Source organism: Rhamphochromis sp. 'chilingali' (genome assembly GCF_963969265.1).
Source record: "Rhamphochromis sp. 'chilingali' genome assembly, chromosome: 7".
Classification (NCBI taxonomy): domain Eukaryota; kingdom Metazoa; phylum Chordata; class Actinopteri; order Cichliformes; family Cichlidae; genus Rhamphochromis; species Rhamphochromis sp. 'chilingali'.
Window position 1 is genome coordinate 15075328 of NC_137934.1, and position 13103 is coordinate 15088430.

Below are 13103 nucleotides of genomic sequence, written 5' to 3' on the forward strand. Positions count from 1 at the left end.
CATGACCTCACTGACCTTTATGGATCAACACTCTTCTTCCTCACCTAAATGCCTCCCCTGACTGAACCAAAGCAGATTTCAAGTGGTCAAGGTTCATCTACTCCATGTTTAAAACCTATGAGACTGAAGACAGACTACTACAATTCCTAAATTAGAAGGTCCTACAGTGGGAAGAACCTCTAAGTAGAGAAGGAGGGACAGCATCATTATTTTATGAAATAATGAGGGTTTCAAATGACTAACAATTTACTTTAAAGTCCAAGGCTCAAACATGTCATTAAAGCTGAGATCTGAGCCCTGTTAGAAGTGACCTTATCAATACAAAGGTGAAGAAAGGTTTCACAAATGTCAGGAGTAGGTTCAACACAGAGTGTCTGCATGGCATTAAGAACCAACTCAACCAAGTCAGTCAGATAGAGATACAGTGGCTTGCAAAAGTATTCAGCCCCCTTGAACTTTTGCAGTTATTTATGTCCTATCACCTTAAATCGTCACTCAAAGACAGGTATCTTTGACAGTGTATGTATATAGATGTATCATATATAAGAGACAAATATTGTTCTTTCATTATGTTGGCATTACAAAATTTGGCTCAATGCTTACATATGTGTAAAATGAAAATTTACGAGCTGTGATAACTGTTTCTGATAAAACGAAGAGTAGACCGATATATTAAATATTCCTTTATTGGGTGACAAAATCAGACCATGTCATAACTGCTTTAAGTCATACAGAATAGATATCAGAGCCTTAAACAGGCTGACTTCTGCTAAATGGGTCAAACTGGGCAGAAAATATACAAACACATAACATCCTTATAGAATATGATGTAACATTATAGATCAACTTACCTCAGGATATATAAAGCATATAAACAATTACAGCAATATGATGCAACAAACACAGGAGTGCTACTAATCCAAAATACTCAAAGCTTCATAGAACTGAAAAAAACATGGACATTTATTTTAGCTCCATTCTGCTGCTGATACATAGTTTATGTTTCTGAATATTAAACTTGGTACTGCCTTTCATAGTGTTTAACTTGAACTGAGTACTTTCTCCCACACTGAAAACACTGGAATGGTAAAATTATTTGAGTTTGTCCTGGTGGATCATCAGGGGTGCAAAGCCTCACAGATGATGTGCAGCAGTGGGTCTCTCAGTCTGTCCTCACTCTGGACACTTGCAGTTGTCACATATGGAAATCACATGTGTGATAAGCTGCAGGATTCAAACACAAGTGTAACTTATAAATACATGCTCATATTTTATTACACAATCAGAGAAAGAAAAAGAGAGAGAGAGTGCAGGACAGACAGTCAGGTGACAGTCTCAGGTGTATAAATGGCCTGGCCTGTATTTATATAGCGCTTTACTAGTCCCTAAGGACCCCAAAGCACTTTACATATCCAGTCATCCACCCATTCATGCACACATTCACACACTGGTGATGGCAAGCTACATGATAAATAAGTATACACTGCTACAAAACAGCACAAGAGACAGAGGATATAGTGTTTGTGTTATTAAGAGTGCTAAACAAGAAGAGTTCCCAGATGGTACAATGGACACGTGACTCCAGTGATTAAAGCATCTTTCTTTCAGCTTAACGAGTGAACCGTCAGCTTGTTCAAAGAAACGCTAAAGTCCGTTTGGCTTGACACCACCGAACAGAGGCAGCAATATAACATTTCCAATCAGTCTTCAGGAATTCTTAATGGTGCTTGGTGCCATACCCTCAGGGACTTTAATGTTATATAAAAACACTGACAGCTCAATATCTACCTCAGTCACTCTCCCTGATCCAGCTGAGTCACCAATAGGGAAAATCTGTTTTTCACAGGAACTTGGTAACAGCAATAAGAGAATACGTAGTTTATTCCAAGAAGATATCGTCTCTCTCCCATATATAATATCTTATTGGAACCGATATGTTCCAGATATCAAGTGGAAGACAGTCTGGATGGTCCCCCATAAATATTTGATTGTAAATAAGGTGAAAGAAGTCTCATTTAAAATTCTACATAAATGTTATCCAGCCAGTCACTACATGGTAAAATTTTAAAGGGACATAAATACTAATTGTACTTTCTGTGGGGATCATCCAGAAACTGTGACACATCTTTTTTGGTACTGTTCTTTTACACAGAGATTCTGGAAGGAATTTAGCAGGTTTGTTATTGTCCACATTTTAAGGGAGTTTTCTTTACGATGGGAAAATGTTTTATTCTGTTTCTTTAAGTTCCCCAAGAAGTATGATAAATGTTTTTTTATGATAAATTTGTTAATACTTTTAGCTAAATTTTTTAACCATAAATGTAAGTTTACTAACAAAACACCATATTTCTGTCATTATTTTAAGGATGTGGAAATGTACATACAATCAATATCAGACTCCACCAACACAAAGGCTCTCAAAACAATATGTGTTGTATATGTATGTGAATTTTTGCGTGTATTCTTATAATTGTTACCTTTTTCTTTTACCCTTGGCTTTTTGTGTTCATGTTCTGTTGTTTTCTATACTGCATCTGTTCGTATGTTGTATACTCATTGTTTGTTAAATAAAGTTTAAAAAAAAAATTCAGATCAAAGGCTACAAAAACCCTTAAATAGGGCTTGTAACAGACATAAACTCAGTTTCACTGACACAAACAATTTCACAAACGCACAACGTCTTAGCATTGCTATATCTTTAGAAAGAAAATGATGTCTAGAATACAGAGACCCCAACACATAGCGTTAACTACCATTGGGATAAAATCAAGCCTCATTTGCTCCCAGAAAAAAAGTTAGATTTAAGGAAACTTACGAGATAAATTATCCTCAAGCGGAGGCAAGGGAGCAAAATAAGACGACAAAGTACATGAAAGAGGAAACGAAATTAGAAAAGGCAGCTAAACTGCAAAAAAGAAAGGAACTTCAAGCCCAGATTCTGGAGAAGGCTGATAAGTTGCAGTTTAACAGGAATGCCTGTGTTAAAAACTTTCACAAAGTTATCTATGGCGGTATGGTTTCAAATGAAAACAATAAGCTTATCGAGTTAAAAAAAGAAATGGCGCAAGCGAGAAAAGAGCAAGAGAAAAAAATTAATAACGAGGTGGAAGATAGACTTGAGGAAGCACAGAAAAGGGAGCAAGAGAAAGCCCAAAAGAAAATTCTAATAAAGAGGGCTTTCAATAAAGCTCAAAGAGACCAAATAAAAGATAATGAACAGAGAAGGCAGTTAGAAAAACAACTCAAAAGTCAGGAGCAAGAATTAAGGCAGCAGCAGGAGGAAAAATATAAACAAGACTTACAATAGCAGGCAGTAAAAATGTCACAAGCAAAAAGTAAAGTCTTGAAAGAACTGAATGAACAGCTTGAAGCGCAAAAGAAAGAAAGAAAAATGCATGAAGAAAAACTTCAAGCTGAGGAAAAACACAGACAGAATGGTGGTGTTATCAGACAGCAGATGTTATCAGAAATTGCTATTAAAAAAACTGGCAGATATTAACAAAGAAAAGTCTGCCAAACAAAGTCTTTTAGAAGAAAAAAGACAAAAAGATTTTGATGACAAGGATGTGGAAAATGAATGAAAATAAAATTTTAATTGCACAGCGAAAGAGAAGGGAGGATGCAATTAAAAACATAAATGAAAACTTTTCTTTAGTTCAGGAAAACCAAAAAATTGCTGAACAAAAGAAACAGGCAGAGACCGAGGAGGCGTTTAAAGTTTTAAAAAACGAGAGGCTGAAAAAGGAAAGGCTTCAGCGGTATATTATGGCAGAGCTGCCAAAAATTGATAAAAAACATCATCCAGCTACAGCTATTTTAATGACAAGTCTGGGAGGGCGTGGCTTCTTCCTAGATGGAGAAGAATACACCCAATATCCATACAAAATGGAAAAACCGCTCCTCAGCTACTCGACTGCACAGACTCGTCAGATCAAATTAAAGCAAGAGCTTGACAGTCTGGACAGCAAACCGGCAGGAATGGAAAATATTTACCTTACAAAACTCCAAGGGCCGACTACAAGACAAAAGGAGTTTGTTGGTTAAATAGTCACTCAATTCAAGCCTGTACCTCCCAACAGACACCAAATACCACTTCCCAATATCACTCCACTTCCACCTATTGAAAAATCAACAACCTCTTTATAAAAATATTAACCAGCTTAAAACTACTGTCCTTCATTACATGGAATATAAATGGAGCTGGCTCCAGAGAAAAGAGGTTAAAAATATTTAACCAACTCAAAAAACTACAGGCAGATGTTGTCCTATTACAAGAGACCCACAGACCTCTTAGAGGTTCGAATGAACTTAAAACACCTGAGTTTCCTAATGTGTTCTCAGCTTGTTATAATTCTAGACAAAGGGGAGCAGCAATTTTAATACATAAAAATATTAATTTCACAGTACTCGATACAGTTATAGATCCAGAGGGCAGATTCTTAATCATTAAAGTATCTATACGTGATAAAAAGCTATGTATTGCAAGTGTATATGGTCCAAATGTTGATGATCCCTCATTCTTTCACGGTTTTTTCAGTGCACTCTCTGAACACTTAGATGGCACACTTGTTCTTGGAGGTGACCTCAACCTTGGACTAAATGAAGACATGGATAGGCTCAATACAGCGGGAACTCAGCGTAATTGGCAGTCCACAAATATAATCAAACAGTATATGAGCGACTTTGGTCTTTGCGATGCATGGCGCTCCCTTCACCCCACCAGTAAGGAATATACTTTTTTCTCACATGTCCATCACTCCTACTCTCGTCTGGATTATTTTTTGGTCAGCAGCTCACTGCTGAACGACATTTCAGACACTGAGATTCACCCTATAGCTGTCAGGAATTAGAAAAAAACATCAAATCACTAGAAGAAGCCTACGCGTCCCACCAAGATCAGGAAACATTGAACAAAATACGCAAAACAAAACTAGAATTAAATGAGATAATTGATAAAAAAAAACAAAATTCTTAGTACAAAGACTACGCCTACAAAATTATGAACATGGTAATAAATCCGGTCAATTTCTAGCAAACCAGCTAAAAATAAATAAAGAAAAAACAACTATATGTGCTGTTCAAGATTCATCTGGGAACACAATATATGAACCGATACAAATAAAAAACTTTTTCAGGGATTTCTATAAAACGTTGTATTCACCACAAATAAACCCATCTAAAAAAGAAATTGATCAGTTTTTGGACAACATAACTCTTCCAAAATTATTGGACACTCAAGCAATGGCACTGGATTCACCACTGACACCAGGTGAACTCCAGGAAGCCCTGATAAGTATGCCCAATAATAAGGCTCCAGGTCCAGATGGCTTTCCTGCAGAATTCTACAAAGAATTCTGGTCGATTCTAGCACCAGTTTTCTACAGAACGTTGTTGGAAATTAAAGAAAAGGGCAGACTTCCATCAAATATGAATTCTGCAAACATTAATCTCCTGCTAAAACCAGGCAAAGACCCTGTATATCCCTCAAGCTATCGTCCAATATCCCTTATAAATGTAGACCTTAAAATAATCTGCAAAGCTCTCTCAAAGAGACTGGAGAAAATAACCCCCCTCTTAATTCATCCTGACCAAACTGGTTTCATAAAAGGTAGGCACTCATCAACAAATACACGTAGATTACTTAATTTGATAGACTACTCATACAGTAAAAACCTAGAAACTACAATATTCTCTTTAGACGCAGAAAAAGCATTTGACAGAGTTAACTGGAAATTTCTATTTGCAACTTTACACAAATTTGGTTTTGGATCCTCTTTCATAAACTGGTTAAAAATATTATATAATTCCCCAACAGCTTGTGTTAGAACAAATGACCAGACATCCTCCAGCTTCTGTCTCTTGAGGGGCACCAGGCAGGGATGCCCACTCTCCCCTTCACTATTTGCAATTTTTATTGAACCACTAGCAGCAGCAATTAGACAGAATTCAGTAATTAAGGGCATAAAATGCAAGAACGTGGAACATAAAATCAGCCTTTATGCGGATGATGTGTTACTCTTTCTCCAAAATTCACAAACCAATATCTCTGGGGTGATTGAATTGATAAACTCTTTTGCAAGAATATCAGATTACTCAATTAACTGGTCAAAATCTACAGTCCTACCGATTAATTGCTCCTTCCATAATTCCTCTTCTACACCACTGCAATCGGGAAATATAAAATATTTAGGTATTAATGTTTCTCCCAAGCTTGCAGATCTAACTAAATTAAACCATATCCCACTTTTAAAGAAGGTAGAAGGCGATCTGGCTAGATGGAAATGTCTACCCATATCACTCATGGGAAGGGTTGCCGCTATAAAAATGATGGTCTTACCAAAAATAAATTATTTATTCTCAATGATCCCAACTAAACCGTCACAAGATTGGTTCAGATCTCTAGATTCATGTATGTCCAAATTCCTTTGGAAAAATAAACCCCCACGTATAAGCTTAAAAACACTACAAAAGACCAAGGATAAAGGAGGACTAGAACTGCCTAACTTTCAGCACTACTTCTTAGCCAACAGGCTTCAGTTTATCTCAGGATGGCTAAAACACACCCTCTTAGATGAACCTTGGCTAGATGTAGAACAAGCACTCTGCAATAATCTAGAGATCTCAGACCTACCATTTATCAGCTCAAACATCCAACGACATGAATGCTTTAAAAGCATCAACATCAGCTCTTCTCTGACAGCATGGTGGGAGTTTCTAAAATTGACGGCGTCTTCATTAATCCCATGCAAACGTACACCTATCTGGAACAACCCTGACATATTACAAAACAATAATATGATAAACTTTTCAGATTGGAGTGATAAAGGAATCAAATATTTAGAACATATACTAGAAGGAACAGAATTTATTTCATTTGACGGACTAGTTACACAATATGGGATCAACAAGAAAAGATTTTTAGAATATCAACAAATTAAATCCATAGTAAAAAAGAAATTTAAACTGGGTCAAGTTGAACTACAAACACCACCAAGTGTGGTTCAATTTCTTACTCTTAAACCCCCCAAATTACTATCCAAAATATACAGAATGCTTTCTAAAACAGATGAATCAATATCACTTCCTATTGCAAAATGGGAAGCGGATTTATCAGTTAACTTAGACCTAAACTTCTGGTCTCAGATTTGCTTAAAAACCTTTCATCTAATTAGAAATCCCAGTCTTCAATTAATTCAATACAAAATATTACATAGAGTACACTATACAGGTCATCGGATGTTCAAGATGGGCTTTACGTCTACCAACAACTGCTCACACTGCCAAACCAATTCACCGGACAATTATATCCACGCTCTTTGGTTCTGTCCACCAGTTCAGAAGTTTTGGCGCGAGATATGTGAAGACTTATCGAAGTGTCTGAAATGTAACATTCCAACTTCCCCCTTAGTGTGTTTGTTGGGCAGCTTAGATAATGTCACTTCAGAAAAGAATATCGCCCATATGGTTTTCACTGCCCTATGCATAGCCAAGAAAACAGTCCTCATGAACTGGAAAAATAAAAATAATCTTAATTCTAACCAATATAGAAATTATCTATTAGATTACATTAGTCTTGATACAGCCTCTGCCACCACATCAGATCAATTGCTCTGGGCTCCTTTGATCAGCTCCATCACCTAGTGGGGGTGGGGGGTCATAGTTTGGTCCCGCCTTCACTGTTGTGATTGGTGTGGGGGTAGGGACAGGCTTAGGGCGTCGGGGGGTTCCCCGGAGGCATCTTCCTTGGGGGGCTCAACCCGGGGTAGCGGTCATGTCCGGTTAGGGGCTCTGTTGGCTCTCCGGTGACTGTTTCCTCGCGGCTGCGTGCAGCGGGGCTAGGGGAGGGTCTGTGCTGATGGACGTGGGTTACTGACCTGGTAGCCTGGCTGCCCCTGGGTGGGTCCGGGATGGGCGTGAGGTTCTGGGGGCGCTCCGTCTCTGGGCTGGGACCCGGACCGGGCCTCGGGGGCTTGGGTCCTGGTTGGTGTGTTGCCGGGGTTGTGGGCGGGTGGGTGCATGGGGGCCCAGCCCTGGAGCAGGGTGCCGCCGGTGCGTCGAGCCACCTGGGGGGCTCTTCAACTGGTGGGGGAGATTGTCACATCTTGCAGGAGCTTTCCTCTCCTCAGGAGCTCCCTCTGCAGGAGGGGGAGATACAGGAGAGGTGGAGGAAGATCTCAGCCTGGGTGTTTATTGTCTTATGTAGTCTGGAAGATGAGTGGATGGTGGGGTGGGTGCAGTTTTCTCTGTGGTGGGGTTGGGTGGACTGTCCCGGGCTCTGTGGGGCCGGGCGGCGCTGCTGCACTGGGCCCGGTCTGGATGGGCCTGGGCCCCCTTTCCCTGGCGGGTCGCGGAGTATGGGAGTGCCTACTGGGGTCAGCGGGGGAGCTGGCCCCAGGGAGGGGTCACTTGCCCCTCCCTTCCTTCCCTCCCCATCTCCAGCTGCCTCCCTCTTCCCGCTCCACCACAACCACCCACACATGCAGGGCCTTGGAGTAGGGGTATGTCACCAGGGTGCAGAGGAGGCTACCCCCCCCTCTGTCCCCTTCTGGCTGCCTCTGCCTCAATTTTATCCCACAACTTAGACATTCACATTACTCACACTCTCATTACACATACATATAGGATCTTGGGGGTGGCCACGATACACGGAGTCCAAAGTACCATCAGGGTGTACACCCCACCCCTGGCATCGTTGCCCACCTCTCAATTTTAAATACACGTAGACATTGAGGGCTAGCAGGAGGGACCATGCGCTTACCTGCTGCTCTCTGGCAGGTAGCTCCAAGCCCTCCTGGGTTTTAAATGCACCTTAGAACACACATGCATCAACATTACAATGAGCGGGTGGAGGGAGGTTTGGAGTCTTCTCTCACCCCCGTTCTCTGCGACCTGCTGGAGCAGGGGGGCTAGGACTAGGAGGAGGAGTTGGCCGTCCGACTGCGGTCTGGAGTGTGGAGCCTTCCTGCTGCTGCGGAGTCGGGGCGGTCTGCCTCCCCCCACCGCAGGGAAAAGGGAAACACCACCTGGGTCTGGGTGCAGTTCCCCCCTCCAGGGGCGGGGGCACCTAGACCCGGTTTGTAGAGTACGCTTGGGGAGTGTGATCGTGTGTACAACGTCTCTTTATGTCTGTCTCCACGTTGGTTGAGTGTGGAGTAAGTGCATATGAGAGCATGAGGGTGGGAATGGATGTTTGTATCTGTGTGTGCCTGTATGTCTGTGTCTATATGTCAGGTTGGGTGTCAGGCGCCACCTCTCTGGGGACATCTCAGGCCCTCCAAGGTTTGGAGGCCTATCTCCCCCTACCACCACTTCCCCTGCCAGTGGCGGACCCCCTCAGACATCGGTGCGTTGGTGGTTCTTTGTGTCCGGGGATGGGCGTCCAGGTACACACCGGCTCACTCCTTGGCGGCCGCTTATCGGGAAGAACTGAAGAAGCTTCTCGGATGACAGGTGAAACGTCTTCAAGCAACTTAAAGAAGTCCAGACGCTTTTCTTTGCAAGCTCCTTTGACTACGATGACCTGGATGACTGAGAACCTTCACAGACATCAGGCCAATTCCTTTCCCCTACTCTTTCATTTGACAATTCTTAATCGGTAACCTGTCCTGTCCGGCCATCACCAGTGTGTGGATGGGTGGATGACTGGATATGTAAAGCGCTATATAAATACAGGCCATTTACCATTTACTAGAGTAATTTAAGATAACCACTGTTCGGATATCAACAGTAGTCAGTTTAATGCTATCTTAAATTTCTTAGACGTAAATGTAATTGCGACTCACTGGTACCACCATAAAGTAAGTATAGTCCATAATAGGAAATGATGTCATTCCTAAAGAGGAAGTTAGTGAATTCAGGAGAAGGCTCATGCCCCTTACACTGCTTTTGTGTGTGTGTGTGTGTGTGTGTGTGTGTGTGTGTGTGTGTGTGTGTGTGTGTGTGTGTGTGTGTGTGTGTGTATTGTGTTGCTTACATTGTTGAGATTTACATTGCTGTGCTTGAGAGTCACCATCTACTGGAACCAAATTCCTTGTATGTGTATGCGCATATACATGGCCAATAAACGCGATTCTGATGAGCTTGCTCATGGATCCCAAACCACGAGACTGATAGAACTTAATTTGTCATTTAGCCTATTGTTTGCTGGGCTTTTCAGACTTCTTCAGAATTGTTTGAATTATAAGGACGTCCCTCATTTTTTTTCTTTTATGTTGCAACTTAATATTTTAATTTATTCTTTGCATTTCTTTAAACTCTTATATGGTGCAAAGGTTTCAGTAATGGTCTTATAATTTCCCCATATTTTGCAGAACAGATGCCAGGTTTTTCTTTTTTTAAGTGCTTCTGCCGGCCTCCCAGGTGCACAAAAAGTTATTTACAAAGAAAATAGAACTGACTTAAGTCATCACAAACAAACATCTATATACAAAACACAGTCTGCATGTTACCCTCTCGGTAACAGCTCTCTGGAGAGAAGAACACAGGTAGGCCCTGACCGCCTTCTCTTATACCCCATAGCCCCTCCCACTAGGCGTAATGGTCATCTCTTTATTATTTCTTTTATCAAACAGTCTTTCCCCCTCAGCTTATTTCCTGCTGTATTCATACAATACATATATGTATATACAGACATTTATTTCCAGGCAGCCTACAGTGTTTCACAATAACACAAAACAAACCAAAAAATAATGCAGTTCACGTGACCCTCCAAGCGCGCGCGAACCCATTATTTAAACCCCGGAACACTATGCCATCGGCTTGCATAACCCCGCATAATCGGCGATCACAGCGCGTCTCTGCGACCGGCTTTATTAAAAGGTAAGTGGGAAAATATGTTGGCCACCCCTTTTGTTTATCTGCCCGGTCGACGAAAAGACGCGCGGCCACGGTGATTGTAGAAACTAATGGTGGTGCGTGTATGCGCCCAGATCGGCTGTCTGCGGCTCGGGACGGTGTAACTCCGTCACAGCCTAATATAGTATTACGGTATTTATAAACATAGCTGTCCAGTGATAAATTGCATAAATACATGGAGACAGGACCTCAGAGCAGAAGCATACTCAATAATGCGTTGTACAGCATTATATGTATATAATGTGTATTTTTCACTTATTGTATTTAACAACATCAAAAAGTCACAAGTAAAGAAAGACCAAACCGTTGTGCATGTTTAAACAAGGAAAGTTTATTGATCTAAATTATTTATTAAACAAATGAACATCAATTTTTTCACCCCCCCCCCCAACCCTTTTTCAATACAAGCCTCAGTGCTTCAGAATGCTTCATTTGGCCATCACTAGTCCTGTCCTCGAACATTGGTTGAAGCTAAATTACAGTGTATTCCATCAGTGTCACTCAAGTTTTCAAAAAAGTTCATGAGTGAACAGACATGTTCTGTCAGATCTCTACATCAAATAGAAATTACTTCTACATATTTTTAAGTTACACTGTGTTATAAATTCAACATGATGTCACAGAGTTTGTAGATGTATTAACAACGGTTTTAGTAACATACTATGGATTACATACTTTTAAAAACTGGATTTAAACAGTAATATAAAAATAAAAAATATATTTTGTTATTAATTTGATTAAAAGAAAATAAAAAGTCACTAGACTGTTGTTTCTGTAATTTGAGGTCATCACATTTTTCATTTTACAATTTTTATATGTTATAAGCACACAAGAGCAGCTGTTTTATTTCACTTGTTTAATTTTGTCCTGTGAGATGATGTACTTTTTAGATGTACTTTTTGTAGCTATCATCTCTCATTGACCACCAAAAGAGACTTCCTGTGACAGTATTCATATTTGTGAAAAGTTCTGTGTGACACTGGTGGTTTAAATAAAATATTCAATTAATTTAGATTTTTTATTCAATGTAATATATATATATATATATATATATATATATATATATATATATATATATACATTAAAAAATATAATGGCCAATTTGAATGAGTCCAGCGCAATTTTACTCACTATATGGTTGAAAATAACATTTGTTTTTGGAGGTTATTTAAACATTTTATGATATATTGTGTGATATATTGTGTATCGTGATATAACAGAAAAATATAATATTAGATTTTTCTCATATCGCCCAGCCCTACTCTAATGTGCATGTTGTCCCATCCTGGTACTTGAGGTTAAATACGCAGCCAGGCAGACTTCACTGTGCATTTGGAAGTTTATCATGGAAAATTTTTATGATTTAAGAAACAAAACAAAAAAAGAGAAGAGGTTTTTAGAACAGGGACTTATACCTATTTATCCTTCCTCCTCAGATCATCCAGTGCAGGGTCACAGGGGGCTGGGGCCTAACCTAACTGCCATGGGGCGAGAGGCAGGGTACACTCTGGAGAGGTCGCCAGTCGGTTCCAGGACAAACACAGAGACAGACAGCCATTCACACTAACGTCCAGCAACATCTGTGCACTCAAATGCATTCCAATAAAAAGCTGGAGAACTTCTCTCATTTTATGTAAATGGAAATACCATCAGCGATGTTCTAAGATGACCAAAACATCAATTAATTACATTGTACAAGAGGGTTTACTGTGTTCTGCTAGCTCAAAAGTGTTTACAGTGTATCTTGGTGTATACTTCCCAAATACAATGAGTGTCAGACTCCCAGGAAGTGTGCGTGTTGTTTTAAGATGGTTCACCTCTGTAAAATCGAGTAGACATCCACCTGCCAAAATCCCCCATTGTTAGTGTTCTCTCAGATCATCATTTCTCCATACAACCTAAAACTTGTACAACTTGTGGCCTTCACATACTGACTTACATCTTGGAAGGATCAAAAGTCCAACTCCATTCACTCTGAAATATGCCAGGAGGAACTGTCTCACCAAGGATTTAAGTTCTTCTTCTTCACCATGGATTTGATCTTGAAGAAGTCAGAACAGACTCTGTACTTCTTCCTACAAAGTTAAAACTAAAGACTACAAAAATAAAGGACTAAACTCACCTAAAAGTGCTGCTTTTATTTATTTATTTATTTTTAAAGGGTTAAAGTATTTACTTACCAAAGGCCACTTTATTACTTCATTTTTCCTCTTGACAAAATGATTGAGGCAAACATCTGGTTGTAAGTA